Below are 21637 nucleotides of genomic sequence, written 5' to 3' on the forward strand. Positions count from 1 at the left end.
GGAAGACGATGACACATTGAAGGGCCAGTATCCAAACAGAGAATCCTGGGCGGCACCAGACTTTAAAATACAGGCTCTTTCTCTGTGGTTTCTCAAAACATTATACTGATCTCACCCTAAGTAAAGATGGGAATGGTTTCAATGTCAATAAATATATCTAATAATTTTTCAACAGGCTTTGGCATAATGTGGACCTGTGAATAAGAGTGCCCTTTGATCTTTTATGAATGCTTCTCAACTTCGTCTCTCTAATTCATTGCTTGTATTTTTCAAGATTGTTACTGTTTTCTATCTCCAATTATGAAGCTTGAGCGATCCTTTCTTTTTTTTATAAGAAGCTGGCTCTGGTGATTAAAAATAGTTTCAAAGCTCACAGTTATGTCTCAATTATGTAACTCCTTTTATATCTTTGGTTGCTTCCTGGAGAAAGCAAAAGGATAAATTACTCCTTAGGTCCAGAATCTCCTGGTTGGAACTCAAAGCTCATGATTGATGAAGATAGTGAATCTGTATATAACAAGACTCTGTTCATTGCTTTGTGTAACAGGTCTCTTGAGAATTTAGGGGAGTTTTGTTCTGCATAACTTGTGCTCTGAGGCCATTTTCAGTACCCTGAAGCAAATAGGAAGGCAAGATTGATGCGTTTACCTGATAAAATATTTCAGAAGACTAGTCCCCTTAAAGTTTGTCTGCATTTGATCTGATAACAGGCAAACAATTTCACTTCACCTTAGGAAGCAAAGACAAGAAAAGAAAGTATAATTTCTCTCATTCTCTTTGACAGATTTTCTTTTCTCTCTGTTAAAATGAGATTATCTCCTTCAGACAGTGTAATATATTTGGGGGAAAAAGTCCCAAATTTCTATTATATATACTCTATGACCAGACCCATGGAATGAGGCTCATCTGAAGTAGAAGTTACCCCAAGGATAACTCACTATCAAGTTTATTCAAAGCAGTTAAGCCTCAAGGAAGCAGGGCTCTCCTCACTTTCCTTTAGAGTCTAAATTTAACAACTATTTCAGCCTTCAAATGACTTTAGGTTAAAACGTTTTCTTGTTGTTACCAAGCCTGCTGACTTTGAAAATCATATATCCAAAATATCAATTAGTGTTCTATGTGATATCTGCAAATCTAAATTATGGAATCAAACTTTTCCTTTCTGTAGCCACATTGATAAAGATAAGGTCATTAGAAAGCTGATATCAGTGGCACAGCTCAAATCTCAATATGAATTAAGTACCTTACTATTATAAAACTTCAAAATTTAAAACAGGAACAAAGTGGGAGTTGTCCAAGTGTTACCTTGCCTTTTACTCCAATCCTAGGGAATTACGTGCTCCAACGTAATACAGAAAGGTATATTCTCAAGTAAAGAAAGGTTTTAACTGATCATGTATCTGGAGTATTCTGCAAACAGGTAGGTGGTCCTTGTTTTGTGTGCTGCAGGTGGAGTACAGGTCAATTTTCAGTGGCTCATGGATTAGGTGCTACTCTGAGCTGTTGGTGTTGGCACCACCCCCTTCAATCCATCCTAGACACTGCTGCCAGAATAAATCCCCAAAGAGCAGCTCTTGTGTTGTCATTCCCTTTCTCAAAATACTCCATGCCCGTCCAAGGCCGACGATCACAGGCTATGACAGGTATCCAAAGAGCTCCATCATCTGGGGCATTATTGCCCACTGTTCTCTTTGACATACTTGGGTGAAACAAGCACTCCGCTCAGTAAGTGCCTCACACCTCCCCCACCTCGGGCTTTCCCTCACATTGCGGTCTCTACTTGGAATGCTTGATTCAGCTCCCCACCCCCCAATTCTCACACTTTGATAGTCCAGCCTATCAAAAATGCTACTTTCTATACAATGACTTCTTTTAATATAAAACTGCAACATCTTTAATTCAGATTTTGTTTGGCATAAGGAAATACAGATTTTAATATATGACAATGAATATGCCCTCTAACAATGTATACATAAGTATATTAGGTGCATCGCTCTTTACTTGATTCAGTGGTTTTTGATTTTGCTTTTACAATGACTTCTTGATCCCTGATCACTTCTTTTGGATTCTTATGGTGCTTTATCTGAAAGTCTCTAGTTTACACCATTTTTTCTCCTATGTTGAGGTTATTATTGGATTATTTCTTATCCCTCCTAAAAGAATCAAGGTCTAGGTGGGCAGAGATTATCTTTTGCTCTAGAAATATAATTATTAAAAATTCAGGCAAAGAAAGGTTTGCTTTCTATGGAACTTAGAGCTGCATTTTTGTCTAGCAATGTCTATATTTCAATAAGGTTTATTCTTGGCTCTGCTGAGGATTATCAATAATTTAGTTATGCTTGATGTTGATAACACAGACCTGATCTGAGGCAATCAAATTTCAGCAACTTAGTAAAATAAGAGTACTTTTTCAAGAAGGGTTATACTGAGAAGACATGTGTTTTAGGCATTAAAAAAATTTGCCCACTTTGGGTTGTAAGGCATGGTGGGATAAATTTTAAGTCAATATTTCCATTTTATACCCAAAATGTTCCACTGCGGTTTCCAATAGAGTCTTTTTTGTCTATCTTGAACTCGGTTGCATGTCATCTAAATTAGTAATCATGTTGCTCATTAAAACAAATGCACTCTGTCGGTGGTAGAAGAATTAAATTCAATTTAGCAAAAATGCATGGAGTACTGACTGTGTAGGATGATGTTAGGGGATTAAATTACATAATGAAAGTAGTCTATTCATTCAAGTGTTCAAAATCTAACAGCCCAAGTTTTAAGGCAGTCACACAAAAGCAGTTGGAGAACATTTTGTCAGGATTTGTGGGATGTATTGAGTCAGAATAAAGACATTTGTTTAAATTTTCATTTACTTATACCATTGTAGGAGTACTTATTTGATTTTTTTTTCATATTTAAACATCTTTTCAACCCTATTGCAAAATATGTACCTAGAGCAATCTAGATCTTAAGCAATACAAAATTGTTACAACCTGAGCTTCCCCAAGGCTACTCTGAGCTTTGAAATATTTCACTGTCCTCATTGGGTCAATGAAGGTAACAGGAACGCAGGAATAAATAGCCTTCATAGCACATTGCCATAGCTCAACTGATTATACCATGTAATTTTTACTAAAAGCAAAACAGTAAAATTTGAAAAAGCTAGCATTCTGAGTCTGCTTTTTTATTTTTATTTTTCTGAGTCTGCTTTTGATGCACTAACAGAGAACTCATACTTCATCCACCTCAATGATGGGCCTTGTTTGATGATAGTTTATTTGTGTTTTGATTATTTGGATTTGGTGGGAGTTTTTGATTAGCGTCTATCCTACAAACTCCCAAGAATTCTATGGAGCTTTTAGAAGGAAATAATTTTGGAAATAGGAGGGACTGGGCGCTCTATCTAGCCTGAATTTCTCTTTCTCCAGGTAAGATTCTGAGACCTACAGTGGTGAATTGCTCAAGGTCATTTGTGATTGTGACTAGAACTTACCTTCTCACATTTCTAGCTTAGTGATTGATTAGTCCTCTAGGAGAAGCGGTTAGAAAGAATTCTAGTTATCATCAGCTTCGTGAGGTATGTGGTAGATTAAAAATGGTTTTTAATGAAGGACCGGCCTTCAGTTAATTTCACATGTGCTGCCCAGCTTCAACACTTTTTTTCCAACATAAATGTTTCTTTTGAAGGCATCTCTTTGTAGTTGTCTCTAAAACTAATTTTTCCTTCAGTGCTCTTTATCCCTTTATCTTTTACCTTTATCTCATGTAAAACCATATCAAATGTAGTTTTTTTCCCCTAAAATATTAACTATATCTCAGCCACAGAATATCTTTTATCTAGCACGGCTGTGATATCTTCAAAGCATTCCTGCAGATGAGTTATGCAAGCCTGGATCCATCGTGACTAGCCATCTTCAAGTGATGCTTTAGCACTTTGTATAAGATGATTATTTGACTAACACCCCGGTGTCTTCCATCATTTCAATTAGTACAGGAAGACTGGAGAGAGAAGAAATCTTCACCTGGGGTACTACTAGTTGTAAATTTTCATATTGCTTTCAGACTTAAGAAGTCTTCTGTCTTTAGGTTTAAGATCTATAATTATATGCTTCCTGAAACTTAGTTTTTCTCAGAAGACACGTCAATGTCTTTAGTGTTTCTACATCCAAAGGTTGCTTATCCTCTTGTTTTGCTTTAGCATAAAGATAGGAATTGTAGGTACTTGAACAAGTTTGGAGAAAAGATTGTGCTGCTCTGATATTGGATAAGAAGAAAAAAGGAGAGTTGATTTATCTCCTATGTGAGAAGGTAATTATGTTTGTACTGATTGTTACTCTTTGGCCTGTGAATTCTTTCCTCTCTATTTAATTTCTGGAAGAGAGGTATTTGCTTGTAAGATATTTTATATTTCATTATGAAATAATAAGCGCTAAAGCAAGTTTGATTAAATTATAGCTATCCAAAACAGAGAATTTTCAGTTCCAAATTCAGTGTTATACAATAGGGCCTGTCAATTAACAGTAATAACACCATGGTTGGAGCAGATGCATGAGCATATTTAGCTGGCTCCTGGATGCATCCTTTGAAATAAATTTAAAATTCATTTTATCGTTTTATAATAAAATAAAACTTTCACCAAGTAGTAATGCTGTTCTATGGTGGCATGGAAAAGTATGAGAAGGTACATAAAATAGACATTTATAGATATTCCTTTGGCTTCTTTCTGCAGCAAAGTGGCTCCAGAATTGATTCCTCTTTAATGTAGTTCCAAAGGAGAAAAAGCAAAGAATATTTACCATATTCATGCTGCATCAAGATAATTTTTTTTACTATATTAAATTAGTCTATTCTTAAGAAATATAGGCATTTAAACTGGATTATAAAGACAGGATCCCTCATGTTTTCCTTTGCAGTTTCCAAATTTGTCATTTTGTGTTTAAATTAGAGCCACATTTTAGATTTGTTGTGTAAAAGTTAACCACCATGATTCATTAATAAATACTTTCCAGTGTTGATTGCATGCTAAATAATAAAGTAGATAAAAAAGCTCTTGAGTTGTCTACAAACCAGTAGAGTGATGGGATACAAACAAAAAAGGAAATTGGAATTGTCTTTGGAACCATGATTTACTTAAAACACATTTCTGGATCCTAGATAAGAGGGACCATATTAAGCTACTCAGAAAAAGGTACAAGCTGCATGGTCCACAGTAGCCCCTGCCATTTAGAAGGGCACATCTAATGAAATAGGCAGATCATTTCTCTTCTGCTCAAAATCAGCCAGTTTCTCACGTCACTATGATTAGAAATCAAATCCTTACTGTGACCTTAAGACCTACCAGGCTTAATAGAATAGGTACCCCTCCCTAACGCCCCATCCCATCCTTGCCATCTCTCTGATGTGCTCTTTCATCATAAGCTTTCTCCCTGTACTGCAACCAGCCAGGGACATGCCTGCCTCAGGGCCTTTACACGTTGCCTAAGGGCTTTCTTCAGATAGCCACAAGGGCAGCTTCTTCACTTTATTCAAATCTTCACTCAAAGCTCACCTCAGTGAGGTATTTTTTGACCATTATCTTTAAAATAAAAACGCAACCCCACACTTCACATTTTCTACATATATACCTTCCCTAGCATTTATTAACATACAACATACTATATATTGTACTTTATTACTAACATTGACCTTTTTCAAATAGACTGCACGATCCTTCATGGAAACTTTGCCTTTCACATTCTTTACTGTGTTCCCAGTGCCTGAAACACTGCCTGCCACACAGTAGGTGCTCAGTAAATATCTGTTTAATGGATGAATAGTAAGACAAAAAAGTGTGTTCACTAATAGCTATGACAAAATAAAGAAATTATGAATATATAAGCAGAGGATGGATTTAGTCTGCAAGTTATGGGACTCTACAGATCTGTGTGTGGGGATGGCCTTCAGCAAGTGGAATCCTTTCAATCTCTGTTGCATTTTCTATGAAATGGGCTTATGTGGTGAATAAACTGCCTTCTCTCTCCCATAAATACCAATGGCAGACTGTTATTATTTTTTTAGATCTTTTTTCATTTTAAAGAGAAGGTAGGAATATATCTATTCTTTCCTGAGAGTAATTATGAAAATGCATCTTCAACTGTTATGAATAATTCCACTTAAAAAATATGCAACGTTTGATAATAGATCTTAAATATGAAATTAATTTCTTTTCTTTTCTAATCAGCCTCCTCCTATTTGGAGTCTTAATAGCTGAAATAACAGAGATCCATTGTGTTTTTAATCAAATTAGCAAGCAGATTTCCTCCCTTATTGCCCTTCCATAAAAATCTATTTAGCATAAAATAAGGATGCTGTAACATTTCCAGGCAATACTTGATTATGTACAGACTTAAATGCTTCCAATTCTAACCAATTATTGGAGGGTGCATCTAATTTTATCTTCACTTGTAATTCAGTTGTTTTTCCAGTTGTTTCAATCTGGCATATCACTCTTTTCTCCTCTCAGCAGAAAAAACTTACAACGGCTCTGCATAGCATTGATCAAGCAATTTCCCTAAATGAATAACTGGTGTTCTTTATAGGCAACACTGGAAACTGCAAACAAATATCATCATTCGTTCAACTAATTTGAAAAACAATCACTAAGGAAGAAAGAGGATTAGAAATTAACTTCCCACAAAAGTAAAAGTCACAGATGATGTAATAAACAAGTTCCATTACTGTGTGTGTGTGTGTGTGTGTGTGTGTAGGTGGGCACACATGCGTGTATGGCTAAAGGTCCCATGTTGTGAAAACATAGCCAGGTGAGGGTATGGAAGGAGAGAGGGGTAAACAGGAGACCCAGTTTGGAGGGGAAAAGCACACTGATTAAGAGATACATTTCACTGTTTATCTGGAAAGCCTCACCTCATCACTGGCTAAATCAAGGCTTTCTGAGACAGGTGCACAACCAGAGTTAGCTATCTCCAAGTGGCAAAAAAGCAAAACAGAGAAGGTGGGGAGGTGGAGAAGGAATCTGCTTAAATTATTTAAATGATGTCCCTTCACTATCCTCAGTCATAAGGCTCCTTCCTGGCTTCTAACAGGGCAGTATGGTTCCCCCTTACCTTCTTTGTTCAAAAAGACCCATGACTTGGGGCTTCCCTGGTGGCGCAGTGGTTGAGAGTCCGCCTGCCGATGCAGGGGACGCGGGTTAGTGCCGCGGTCCGGCAAGATCCCACACGCCGCGGAGCGGCTGGGCCAGTGAGCCATGGCGGCTGAGCCTGCGCGTCCGGAGCCTGTGCTCCGCATCGGGAGAGGCCACAACAGTGAGAGGCCCGCGTACCGCAAAAAAAAAAAAAAAAAAAAAAAGACCCATGACTAGGCTAACCTGTCTAAAATTTCAATCCACCCACCAGGTTTATATCTTTATAGTTTAAAATAATGTTAAAAAAATACTGCTGGTACAACAGCTGCTAATGGCCCTGTACTCAGCACTGACAAAGACTAAGGCTATGACATGCCTGAAGACTAAAAGTTGAGGCATAAGGAAGAAAAGGGTGTACTAAAAAGCAAGAAAGAATATAGGAAGAAAGCAAGGGAAAGAGGGAGAAAAAGATGGATGGAGAGGGAAGATGGGATGAATGAAAGAAAGGAATGAAGAAAGGGAGGGAGGGAGGGAGGAAGGAAGAAAAGAAGGAAAGAAGCTACATGACTTACCTGCTTTTAAGAAATTATCTCCTTGTCTAACCATTAATTTCTATCTTATTGGGGCACTTTTCATCCTTGCTCTCTAGCCATACTGAAATGCCTCCCATTTTCTAAGCACATGGAAGCTGTTCCTGTTCCATTGCCTCTGCTCACTTTCCTCTCTCTGTCTGGAATGCCACGTTCTAGCAAACACTTCCTAAATCTCCAGACCTTTCCTGCCCACTCCATGCTTGATGCCTACACCATCCCCACTCCACGTCTCTATCTTAATGATTGAAATAAATTTGGCAAGTATTAGTTTGCCTGTGCTCTTTCCTTCCTTGGGCAAGAACCCACTTGAGGCAAGAGGCTTATCTTTCTGTTCTTGTTTCTCCAGTACCTAGCGCAGTGCCTGGCACATAATATACACTCAGTAAATGCTTATTGAATTACTGCCTGTGAAGGAATCCTTGACTTTTCTATTTTATAGGCGAGATAATAGCGTAGGTGGCATTTGTGAGGGCTCCTGTGCTCCTTGGCACTGAGCTGAGCGGTTACATTCAACACATCATTTCACCCTCATAACCAACTTACAAGGAAATGTCATTTAGGATCTGCATTTTCTAGGTAGGGACCTCAGGTTTAGAGAAGTTAAGTAATTTGTCCAAGGTCATGCAACTACAAACAATGCATGAAATTAAGTCAGGAGGCAATGTAGCACGTAAGAGCACAATCTTTGGGGTTAAAATGGTCTTGGCATCATTATTAGCTGTGACATTGACTACTCATGCCAATGCCAACTAAAAATTGGCACTTGCCATCTGTTTCTACAAGAATGAAGTCACTAGTAGCCACTGCAGCCGCTGACCTTCAGCGCACCCTGAAAGGAGTTCAGGGTGGAGATCAGAAATGAGGCACTCTGTGCTCTGGGAAAAACTGGCTGAACAGTCTTTCAGACAGACATTTTCAGGAGGAGATTTTACAAGCCCAAATTCTTGAGTCTTCTCATAAGAGAGAAGAGAGTGGTGATATTTACATGCTACTCCCTACACATGATATGTGTATTTTAATGAGGTTTTTGAGGATTCATATACGAAATAATTTATCATGATCCTTCTGGAAGCTAGTCCTTTCTGTAAAATTTTCTGAATAACCTGCAATATTTATCCCATAATAGACACAGATACAGAGAAAATAAACCACTCAATTGGAGGTGGGACAAACACAAAAGAGTAATATTACAAACAGCCTTTGATCTTGGATAAGATTCATTTAGTTGTGCTATGCTCATTCATGATGAACCTTTAAGTAGCTCCCAATCCAAGTCTGTTTTGAGTCTGATCATTTTCCTCCCTTGCAGATCTTCTAGAATTTGATCTTTTGTTCACTTTTGGCAAAGTGCAGCCAGACTTTTCTCTCAGATTCTGACTTTGGAGAGGACACTGACATAGCTCAGCCCTTTTCTGGTTGTTGACCTTATTTACAGCATCATTTTTTTTTCCTATTTATGGAGGGAAAGAAGAGAATTTGATTACTTTTACAAGCACAGATCAATCTTGCCTTTAGTATCATTCTTTAATATAAGAGGAAGCTGTACCGATGAATTTAGGAACTAGAAATTTGCCTTAGGAATAGAAAATTCTAATGGGATTGTCTTTGCTGTCTTCCAACACCTGGCTCCATCCCTGAAATTTCTAGTTTTTAAAAGGATTTTACAGCTTTGTAGGCAAGTTTATGAGCTATTTGTACAAACTGTTGGCCTCACCCCTGACACTGCCATTAAAATATCCTTTCGCAGATATACATATATCATTTAGATATGTTTGGACTACTCAATCCCTACAGAAGAGTTGGGATGTAAAGTGGAGGAGGGATGAGATTAGAACTTGGAGAGGGGAAGCTAGCACACAGGGAGAGGGACGTTATGAATTGTAATAAACAAAAGTAGTCAAATCATAACCAGCTAGATCTTAGAGAGTACAGCGAGGATCTGGAGAAGTAATATTGATAGTATGCCATGAGTTGGATCCCAGCAAGAACTGGTCGACCACTGTCAAGTTCCCCAGATTTCCTGGGTTCTCAGCTTGTAACATAATCCTAGAGCTCCCTCTGAAATTTGGGGTGAGTTAATTCACCGTGCTTCCTATCCCTGCCATCCTGGATTGCCACATAAAATGCAAGCCCCTGTGAAAATCCACCCTTACTTTTCCTTTTACCCCTGCACTGCTCTGCTACTCCCTTCCTGTCTTTTGACCCAAACCCCTGCTTCTGCTCTGTGCCCTCTGGAACCCTTGCCTTAAGTTCCAGGTTTGTACTTGAGGCTCCTCATTTTCCTATACGCTACCAGCCTCAGAATCCTTTCTCCTCAATACCCTTCTACTTTTTATCCTCTATCTTTGGGTAAAATTTTATATATTTGATGCTCTGGCTATCCAGGTAGATAACTTTCTTTTTTTTCCCCTCCACCATCTACTTTCCCACTTCCTGCTTTTTTTTTCTAACAACCTCTGAATTCTTTGGCATGTGATTCTCAGCTCTGATTAATTAATTATTGAGGTATAGTTGATTTACAATATAGTGTTAGTTTCAGGTGTACAGCAAAGTAATTCAGTTATATATATATATGTATGTATGTATGTTTTCCAGATTTTCCATTATAGTTTATTACAAGATATTGAATATAGTTCACTGTGCTATACAGCACTATTTACAATAGCCAAGACATAGAAACAGCCCAAGTGCCCATCAATAGATGACTGGTTTAAGAAGATATGGTATATATGTGTATATATAATGGAATACTACTCAGCCATAAAAAAGAATGAAATATTACTATTTGCAGCAACATGGATGGACCTAGAGAATATTATACGAAGTGAAGTAAGTCAGACAGAGAAAGATAAATGTCATTTGATATCACTTATATGTGGAATCTAAGAAATAATACAAATGAATCTGTATGCAAAACAGAAACAGACTCACAGACATAGAAAACAAACTTATGGTTACCAAAGGGGAAAGGAAGGGGGAGGGATAAATTAGGAGTATAGGATTAACAGATACACACTACTACACATAAAATAGGTAAGCATCAGGTTTTTTTGTTTAAACTAATCCTGCCCTAATTGAGGGCAACCACAGTGTTCATACAGATAACACATCCAACCTGATGGTCAATTGGTTGCTTAACCATGTCACCTCCAATGACCTCCATCTGCAAGCTCCTTTAAGCATCATCCTTACGGCCAGTTACCATGACCTACAGGTTTACTTCTGAAATCTTAACACTCAAATATCCTATAACTTTCTTAGACTCCCACTTTTCTCACTTCCTTGCTTCCACTGCATGTGCTATTGAATTTGCTTGAGCTGTAAACCTTCTGATTTCTTTGTCATCCTCTTCTTATCTATTCCTTTCCTTACTTAGACATTATCTCACCAAAACTCTCAACTCCTTGACACCTTGATCCTGGGTCAATCCAACTGTTTTCTCATTTACTGCACTCAGACCGCTGATCACTTATAGAGAAAACCATGCGACCAAATAGTGTGGTGTCGATACAGATCCATTGTTCCTAACTCAACTGGGTCCTCAATAGCCTGACAAAAAAGGTCCCTAGTCACTCATCCATTCCTCAGAATGGCTCCTTCATAATCCTCAGAACTTTCCTAAACCCTCTATGGTTTAAACTTCTTTTCATTCTAAGCAGAAGAAATTGCCTTCTACTCCAAAGAGAATATAAAATCTGACAGATAGGAAATCGCTCAATATTATGCATTTAAACTTAACAAGATATCTGCATGTGTATTTATCATTACCATTTTTCCTTTAGTCATTGTGAAAGACAGATCCCTCTAGATCCCGTGCCTCCCTGCTTCTTCACGAACCTGAGTTAATCAAAGATCACTTTATCTGTATTTTCTGTGTTTTTCCTCTTTACTGGCCCTCTCCCACCTTAAATATAAAATGAAGGAGGAACAAAACCATATTCTCTACCTAAGTATCTGTTATTTACTATCTTGTTGGCACTGTCCTTCCTAAGTAAGCTCACATTTGTTATCTCCACTTCTGCATCTCCCACCTAATCTTTTATCTGGTTTTTGCCTTGAGGGCAACTGTAGTGTTCATACAGGTACCACAGCTATGATCACTAACGAGTGATTCATTACTAAATCCCATGGATATTTTTTAATAGATCTCCTACTGAACCCTTCTGTCCTATTGATAATTACTCCCTCTTTCTCGATACTCTCCCTACACTTGGGTTCTATGACGCTGCTCACTTATGTTTTTCCACCTGAAGAGTCTGCTTAGTTATCTAATACTAATTTGTTGCTGTTGTGTTCCCTATAGTTCACATTCTGACTACTGCCTCTGAGTGCCTTCATCCATTCCCATCATTTTACCATCTATTTGCTAGTATATATCTGTAGCTTAGGTCTTTTTCTGGAATTCCATGGTTCTATACCCAACTATACAATATGAATATTTTTCTTGATTTTCTGCAGGTAACTCAAACTCAGCACACATGGAAACAGATTTCCATTTTCTTCTGTTTCTGATGCTCCTTTTTATGTGCCTGATCTTAGTAAGTGGCTCCAATATCCACTAAGTACCAGAACCGTAAACTTGACTCAGTCCTGAATTTTAATCCCTAACATTCAGCCAGGCTTCAAATCCTGTCACTCCTTTCTAATATACTTTTAATCTTTCTGTATCTTTTCAGTATGATTATAACTACTTTTGCTCAGTTTTTTCCTTTTCTTTTGATTACTGAAAAAATTCCCTGAGTAGGTCTTGAATCCATCCTTCACATTGCTGCCAAAGTGGTCATTTGAAAAAGAAATTTTGGAAAATTTCCAAACTTTTCAGAGAAGCATAAAAGGACCCTTCATAATTTGGATGCTGTTTGCTTCTGCAGTCTTACTCCTCCTGCTCTCATAATATTTTTGGCATTCTTTCTATAGAATTTACTAGAACTTTTCATATGCTAATCGAAAGAAACTTAGAGGAGACTACAGTAGGCAACATTTCTGAAACTTATTTGATCATGGAACACTTTTTTTTTTCATAGAAATGTAATTAAAAATCTCTTAGAACTAGTAGTTTTCCAATATTTGGTAAAATGATCCACTAGCCTATATATTTTGTCTAGACTTTATCATCAGGATAAAGATTGTTAAAACATGGAAACAAATAAGAAAAAACACATTTCAGAAGAAACTGATTAAAGAATTGCTTCCATATTGTGTTATAGATAACCTGTCATAAATATAATAACTTTGGGATACTTTGAAAGTCTCTTTAATTCTAATCAAAGAAACAAACAAAAAAATCTGTGTTTGTCTAGATTTAACAAAAAAAAAGGTATATTCCAGAAAAGCTCTTTATTGCTCAGAGATTGAAGTTTTAATTTAATTATTACCTGATAGGACATAAAACATATTTCTTTTATCATTCAAATGTAACTGCATTTTTGTCAAGATTTTAGGTATGTAATGCATAGCATACCTTAGATATTTGTGCAGTAAAATGAAGAATGTGATCATTCTCAGTGGTGAAAGTAACTCGTAAGGCAAAGTCTTGCTGTCTAGCATGTATAATGTTAATTTCTAGACACTGGACAATTTTTTTTAAACATGGAGATTAAATTGAGATTTGCATTTTCCACACTAAAGGCGATCAATAACTGATGAATTTTTCTGACAGGATACCTTCTGCTTTAATGTTGTCTAATTTATGCTACACTTTTTCTCTGAAATTTTATATGAATGCTTCAAACTAAGATTAAATATTACTGAAAGAGAAACTTCCACTTTAAAGGAGACAACATATGTTGCAGAAATGAGAGGCTTTTTTGATTAGTAGAATTCATTTGCAGATACCTAAAAATGTCTGTATATTACAGGGATAAGTGATATAAGAGGTAGACAGAAAGGAAGTGAAAGGATAACTTATTAATGAAGCCAATTCAGTCTTGACTGCTGTTGCCAGAGCTTCTGTATTGCTGAGATACTCTACACTGATATAATTTCAGCCTGTTAATTGTGTCCTCAACCTTGTTGCTAACCATCTGTGCTAACAGTTTTTGTTTCTCTCTCTCTCTCTCTCTCTCTTTGACTTAGGAAGTGCCATTTCAATTTCACTTTTTTTTTTGGTAACATTAAAGTGTTAAAAAAGAACACGTTAGATGCTTGGACTCTGTTACCCAAGAATATTCCTTCACATATCTTTCTTTGGAAGCTCTCATTTTTCATTGTCAGCATTCAGATCTATTTTTATAATGCAACGAAGGAAAAAAATAGAAGTGCATAACTGAAAGAGTAAAGAATAAAAATCAAGCAAAACTCTACCTTTGCTAAGATTATCCTGCCTCTTTTATCTAAAGACTTTAAATACCTCTTTCCTTCTCTGCAAAGTCATTTTCCCCAAAGATATAGTAATACCCAGTTCTGTATTGGAAAACTATTGCTGCCCTATTGTTTAATCAAGAGAGGGCTGAACTAACTCAAAATTGGTAAGGCCTGTGTCTTTTAGTAGCTTTTCACTGAAAGAGACAATAAGAATGTAGACAAGTATGTAGAATCTCCATTAACAGAATGAAGTGAGAGAACAGTCCAGCAGTTATAAGCACACAGAGACACATTTTCCTTCTTTTAGTTGTCTCTGGGATGCACCATAGATCTTAGATTATAGCTTCCGGTAGCCCATTATGTATAACTTTTTAAATAGACTTTTAAATTCAGGATGGTTTCACATTTATAGAAATGTTGCAAAGATAGTACAGAGAACTTTTGTATACTCCAAATCCAGTTTCCCCTATTACTATGGTTCATTTCTCACAATTATTGAACCAATACTGATACATTTTTATTCACTAAATTCTATATTTTATTCAGATTTCCTTAGTTTTTACCTAATGTTCTTCTGTTCCAAGATCCCATCCAGGATACCACATTACATTTAATCATCATGTTCCTTTAGGCAATTCTTTACTATGACAATTTCTTCAAACTTTCCTTATTTTTAATGATCTTGAAGGTATTGAGGAGTACTGGTCAGATTAGAAGATCTCTCAATTTGGATTGTTTGATATTATTCTCCTGGTTAGACTGAGGTTATGGGGTTTTGGGAGGATGACCAAAGAGGTAAAGTGCCATTCTTATCACATCGTTCCAAGGATACAGTCTATCAACTTGACTTACCACTACTTTTGTTAACCTTTATCAGCTGGAGGTAGGGCTTATTGAGTTTCAACACTGTTAAGTTCCTTTTCCCCATCTCCATACTGTATTGTTTGGGAGGAAGTCATTACATGCAGCTCACACTTAAGGAGTTGGGAATTATGAATTCCCTCCTTGAGGGTGAAACATCTACATAAATTATTTGGAATTCTTCTGAACAGGAGATGCCTTTTTCCCCCTATTTATTTATTTTTGCGGTACGCAGGCCTCTCACTGTTGTGGTCTCTCCCGTTGCTGAGCACAGGCTCCGGACCTGCAGGCTCAGCAGCCATGGCTCACGGGCGCAGCCACTCCGCGGCATGTGGGATCTTCCCGGACCGGGGCACGAACCCGTGTCCCCTGCATCAGCAGGCGGACTCTCAACCACTGTGCCACCAGGGAAGCCCTCCCGCACTTATTTAATCATTTATTCATATAAGTGTATACTCACGGCTATTCATTTTATACATTGGGTTATACTGTGATACTACAGTATTTCTTTTGTTGATAAAATTGCTTCATTATACGCTACTCAGAATTGGCCATGAGGAGGTCTTTCGGTTGGCTCCTTTGTACCTTTGATAGGTTCCCCAATCTTTTTTTTTTTTAAACATTTCCTTGCTTTTATTGGAGAATGATATTAGAATGTCTTTACATTTTGAATGAAGAGGTTTTTTAAAAATTTATTTTATTTTTGGCTGTGTTGGGTCTTTGTTGAGGTGTGTGGGCTTCTCACTGAGGGTGGCTTCTCTTGTTGCAGAGCACGGGGTCTAGAGCGCGGGCTCAGTAGTTGTGGCTTGTGGACTCTACAGCGCAGGCTCAGTAGTTGTGGCACACGGGCTTAGTTGCTCGGCGGCATGTGTGATCTTCCCGGACCAGGGCTCGAACCCGTGTCACCTGCATTGGCAGGCGGATTCTTAACCACTGCGCCACCAGGGAAGTCCCTTTTTTTTTGGCTGTGCTGGGCCTTCATCGCGGCGTGTGGGCTTTTCTCTAGTTGCGGTGCGCGGGCTCCAGAGCACGCGGGCTCAGTAGTTGTGGTGCCTAGGCTTAGTTGCCCCACAGCATGTGGGATCTTAGTTCCCTGACCAGGGATCGAACCTGCGTCCCCTGCATTGGAAGGTGGATTCTTAACCACTGGACCATCAGGGAAGCCCCTGAACAGGCATTTGATTAGATGTTTCAGTACGAAAAGGAAGCTGCGATTGATAATTGACAAAAAAACATGTCCCTTGACAAATGATCTGTTTGTCAGGGAAACAGACTACCATGGGATATTTTAAGATAACTGTACTCTCCCAAATGAAAACTTATGTGACAGGAAGACTATAGGACACAAATAAAAGGCAAATAAAACTACTAAGTCTTTGAGGAAAGAAGTCACGTCTCATGGTTTCTATCTCTACAGTGCCTCAGAATGTGCCTTGAATTAATAAGTTCTTGGTAGATATTCGCTGATCGATCTAAGAGGACCATGAATCTAAATATTGTCTTGATGCATATAGAAAACAAGAAAAGGTAAATGTCAAGGATTTATAAACTGTCTTAAGTTTCCATGTTCCTGTACTCTATTCTATTTTTTTATTATGTAGTCTGTATGCTGTAAAGATCAAATCTGGTTCATAAGTCATATGAAAAGTTTATACTCATGAGTCATATGAAAAGTCATACTAAATTTTTTGCATTGATTGATTGTAAACTGATTATTTGTGAAATGTAAGAATAGCTTTCAGTTTAAGAGTATCGTCATAATTATTTCTTTTCTCCTATAGCTTTAAAACCCCCAAATGTTCCTAAACTCCTATACACAACTTTGCCACATTTAAGTGATTCGTTACACTTCTCTGGAATAAAATTTGCTCTCTTCTGAATGTAAAAAGCATTGGGATAGCATCCAAGGGCTGTGAAGAAGGTATTTCTAAGCATGACATGAATCTTTCAGCATCTGCAGACCACTTAATCGATACTTAGCAAGCAAAAAAAATATTGCCGATTTTAGATACATTAAAATGCTTATCACAGTTAAAATACAAAGATAAAATATAATAAAACATAATACAATTATAACTGCAATAAGGGTGATACTGTTTATTTCTGACTTAATGATAAATAGGCTCTAATACATTTCATTTCTTAGTATTAAGTCTAAACTTTCAATTATATCTATTAAGATTTACAACAAGAATTCAGAGGCTCTCTTAGATAGTTCTGAATACTGAGATCCAGCCTCCTGTGCTTCATCAGATATTAAGTCAACATATCATGCTCAAAGCTAAAATGTTAAATGATTCAACTCACTCAGCTATTAGGAAGTCAAGGGTAAATTACTTTCTAATTTACTCTTTGATGGTACTTTACTCTGAAATAATTTCTTTATGATCTAATGCAGCAGATGGATGTGGTTTTTAAATATGCCCAATGATATACCATCAATATATTTCTCAGGTGATACAGAGATAAAGAAAGAAGATAGGAGACAAAGAAAATCATCAAGTTTTGGGGAAAAAAGTCGATCTATAAGTGATCAGGTCTTTCTCATGATTTTCTTTTGGTCTTATTAAGGGATCCTATTATCTTCATCTCAGAAAAGTCATTTTTCTGGCAATGAGTAATTGGTTTTGGCTATGCTAGGTACTGAATATATCGCTAAGATATGCTGCTTGAGGAAGTAACCTGAAATCATAGAGATGGCAATATTGGTCTTGGGAAGAAATGTTTGTTTCCTCTCCTTCATTTCAAAAGTACCTTTCCTTTCAACAACGAGTATACTGCAGAAGAGGAAGCCAGGGTTTTACATTTGCTGCACATATCTTTAGACAGTACACTTATTGTTCATAATCTTATTATATTCCCAATGCTCAATATTATTATTATTATTGATGTTGAACCGTAGTCAATATTAATTAGACTGGCTGGTCAACTGGTCTCTGATCCAAAGCAGTTTAAGTATTGGCATTAAGGTGCAACCTCTGATATTTGCTTATTAATACCATTGCCTGGGGCACAATAACTGGTGCCTATTCATTTCTAATCCCAGTAGAATACTGTCTGAGGCTACGTTTTTCAAAAGAATAATAAGCAGTAACTAAAGACATATCTCTTCTCTTTTAGCACGCACTTACAGTGAACAAAATGTCCCACATGTATATCAACCATACATCTGCTAACAATTGATTATACTACCCACATCTGAGCTTTCACTAACTGCAAAGAAAACTATCAGCTAGCAAACTCAGACAATAATAGTTTCTCTTCAACATTGTCTGCCATTCATGTTATGTGATATTCAATAAAGTCATTTGATAAAGTAATTTCCAATAACTTGTCCTGCTTTCTTTCCAAGCAACATATAAGTTCTTAACTTTGCAACTAGTTTTATAAACTCCTCAGCAACTGTGTGATTTGTCTTTTTTTGCAAATGCCATGAAATGTGGATGTGTCACATTGTTATTTGATGAGGTTCCATAATAGACCATGCACTAGGGACTAGGGACAAAATGAATTGCAGTTGTCCTACAAAACAGAATTTAGATTATTCATCAAAAAGAATTGCAGTTGTCCTACACAACAGAACTTAGATTATTCATCAAAAATCAATTAACTTTTCTGGAAACATTAATAAACATTATAAAAAATTAAGATGTACGTGTTATAAGAGAGCGGTAGTATATGTAATAGTTATACACATTGTTTTTTTAAAAAAATCAGCCTGTGCTGGTTATAATTCTAGTTTTGTACGAACTTTCATCAAATTATTCAAGTGTATGAATCCCCAGTTACTCTATTTGGTAAAATGGAGTTAATGCTGGTACTTGTCTTGCATGGTTATTGTAATTAAAACAAAATGTTCTTAACACTTGTGATTATCACATAGTTGCCATACAATAATTGGTGGCCACATTTGGGAACTAGAGGAGAAATATTTGAAGGACACAGAGAGTTTTGTACAAGGATTGAAGCATTGTTTACAATCTCTAAATGTTAGATATAAGGTAAATGTTCTTGAATAAGTAATTGATTAAAATTATAATCCAAACAAAGAATAGAATACTATCAGCTCTTAAAACAATGCTATTGACTTATGTCAATAGAATAACATCCAAGATGTAGTAACGAGACAAAAGAAAAGTATAAAACTCTATGTATGGTATAATCCAAGTAAAATAATCTGTTAGCTGTATATATGCACAAAAATACCTTTAAAACCCATGCACCAAGATATTAACATTGTTCTTTTTATTTTTTGTATTAACTGCATTTTTATAATGAACATATGTTAATTTATAATCAGAAAAATACCGTATTTTAAACACGTAGTTTTTATCTGTTCACATCTCTTTATTTTTCTCTTGCAACTCTCTCCAAAACTCATGTGTCTGATATATTTTTTAAAAATTTGCCAGTCTCATATTTTGTGGCCTTCTCTATTTAGAAGTCATGAAAAAGGAAGAACTTCATATCAATCTGAAATCTTTTTAAAAATCACTCCTATTTAGTTCAACTATCAAGTTTTTAGAGTAAAAAATTAAGTGAAACTATCGCATTAGACCATAGAGAACTTACAAAAAATAATATTTCTTCAAAGATCAAAATTTACTTTTCACTTAAGAGACTACTAATTTTGCAAATAATTTTAAGAGCATATAAACTATACAAGCATACAAAACCAGATAAAACAAAACAAAACAAACAATCTTAGGTCGGTCTGTCTATAAATTAGTACTTTGTAATCCCTCCTGTAGAAATATCAGTTAATAGTTGTTGAAAATTTATTACCTGTGAGGCACTAAGTTCAATATATGAATTATACACCTTAATTCTGTTAACTGTCTAAAGATACAGAGGTAATTTAACCATCATATCATAGATGAGGATGTACAGCTTCATGTGTTTGGATAACTGTCCAGGGTTCCTCAAACAGCAAGTTGTAGGGTTGAGGTCTGAGCCCTACTAATCTGCTTTCACCATTTATTACTGAATTTTAAGTTTGTATTAATTAAAAAAATCAACTGGCTACTCAAGTGTTTGCAATGATTTCATTACTTTTCCTTTTCTTAGTTTTACTTCATCCTGTACTCTTCTTCTAGCTACTTTCATGGCTATTTAAGTAAAGCATCACAGGAGTGAAGATCGTATTTAAAGCAAAGGATTGGGTTTCCAGATTTGGGAAAAGTTTCTTAAGAGTTCTACTTCTTCAGTGCTATTCTTTGGGGGCAAAATGGCATTTAAAGTTTTTGACTATGACCCACAATAAGATATACATTTTATATCATTACCCAACATATGCACATACACACACCCCTGACACACACCACATACACAAATGGTCCATACTGTCCATGAATGTGCAAGGATATTAATAAAAAGAAAAATGCTCTGAACCAAACAGAATGATATGCTTTTTTTGCATATCTGCTTTTCATTTTTAGAATAAGAGTCTGCAAATAGAGCTTTGCTCAGGGTGATTATGTTTCACAAGATTTTTAAGAGAGCTTATAGGGACTGATATGTGCTTCATACATTTTAGCACAAATTCTATTAAAGTATCTCAAAACACATTATAAAGTAGTTCCTCACATCAAAAGAAAATGTGTCCAAATTACTAAAAACAGAAAATAACAAAACAAAATTGACTAAGCATAAATTACCAGCAAAAGTATCTAGCGGAGTGTTGATAAGCCCCCAAATTGTCACCCCTCCCCATTCACCAGTCCAGGGATAATTTTCAGCTTTTTTGAAAAGATACTGAAGATATTCTCCCATATTATGTATCTTCTACACTTTAATTCATCTTCCTCTATTACGTGAACGATGGTTCTGCTGTGGAATGCACACCTACACATAACAAATACACTGCAACATGCAGCTGAAACCAGAGAAGGACATGTTCTATTTGGGGCAGAAAATCTGACACTTTGCTCATTTTCAGAAATGGCTTATAAATGTTTGTTAGGAAAAGAATAGTAGATATGTAAGTTCTCGAAACCTTTTTTTTTTTTTTTGCTAATTTCCTTGAATGATGTTGAGTATTTAAATGAAGAGGAAAAGAATTCCCACCCCAAGTAAACTATTAAAGCTTGTAGAAAAAAATGTTACAAAAACTGTAACATAAGAAACAAAAGACTTTCATATTTCTTCCAACATCAAGTGATGCAAATGATAGAGAGGACAGTGTATTACAGGGAATTTGGGGATTTTATAGGGAGGCAGGAGGGAAATACAAACAATTGATAAATGGCATCATTTGTCTTTGCTCCATTTCATGTTGGGACTTAGGCAAATCTCCAATGACTTGGAGGCTTGTTCAGATGAGAAATGGAGACTATAATAACCTCTTCGTAAGACTATGGTGATACTCAAAAATAATCATTGTAATTTACTGACATGTTTTAGGCAATTGGTAAATTTTAGATGACTGCCCTTTCCTAATTCCTCTCCATACATTAGAGAAATGGTTTACTTGTTTGGGAACAGGAGAGAAAATTTCTGTTATAAGGTAAAGGAGAAAGATGACTTCTTTTGGTTTCTGTGATATCGGCAAAGTAATAGGAAATCTTTTCTCAATCTTGATTTCTTCAGGGGATTTGTGGGAGGGACTCCCAGAAGACTCAGGGAATGCATGTGTGGAAGCTGGGATTCCTTGAAGTATCCCCAGGTTATGAAACAACCACATACCTCCTCTAAAGGTCAAGAAGCAGTAGAATGAGAGGTAAGCTGTTTTGATAGAGCTTTTTCCTCAGAGATGGGAATTTGAAAC

Source organism: Phocoena sinus, chromosome 12, assembly GCF_008692025.1.
Source record: "Phocoena sinus isolate mPhoSin1 chromosome 12, mPhoSin1.pri, whole genome shotgun sequence".
In the NCBI taxonomy this organism is placed as follows: domain Eukaryota; kingdom Metazoa; phylum Chordata; class Mammalia; order Artiodactyla; family Phocoenidae; genus Phocoena; species Phocoena sinus.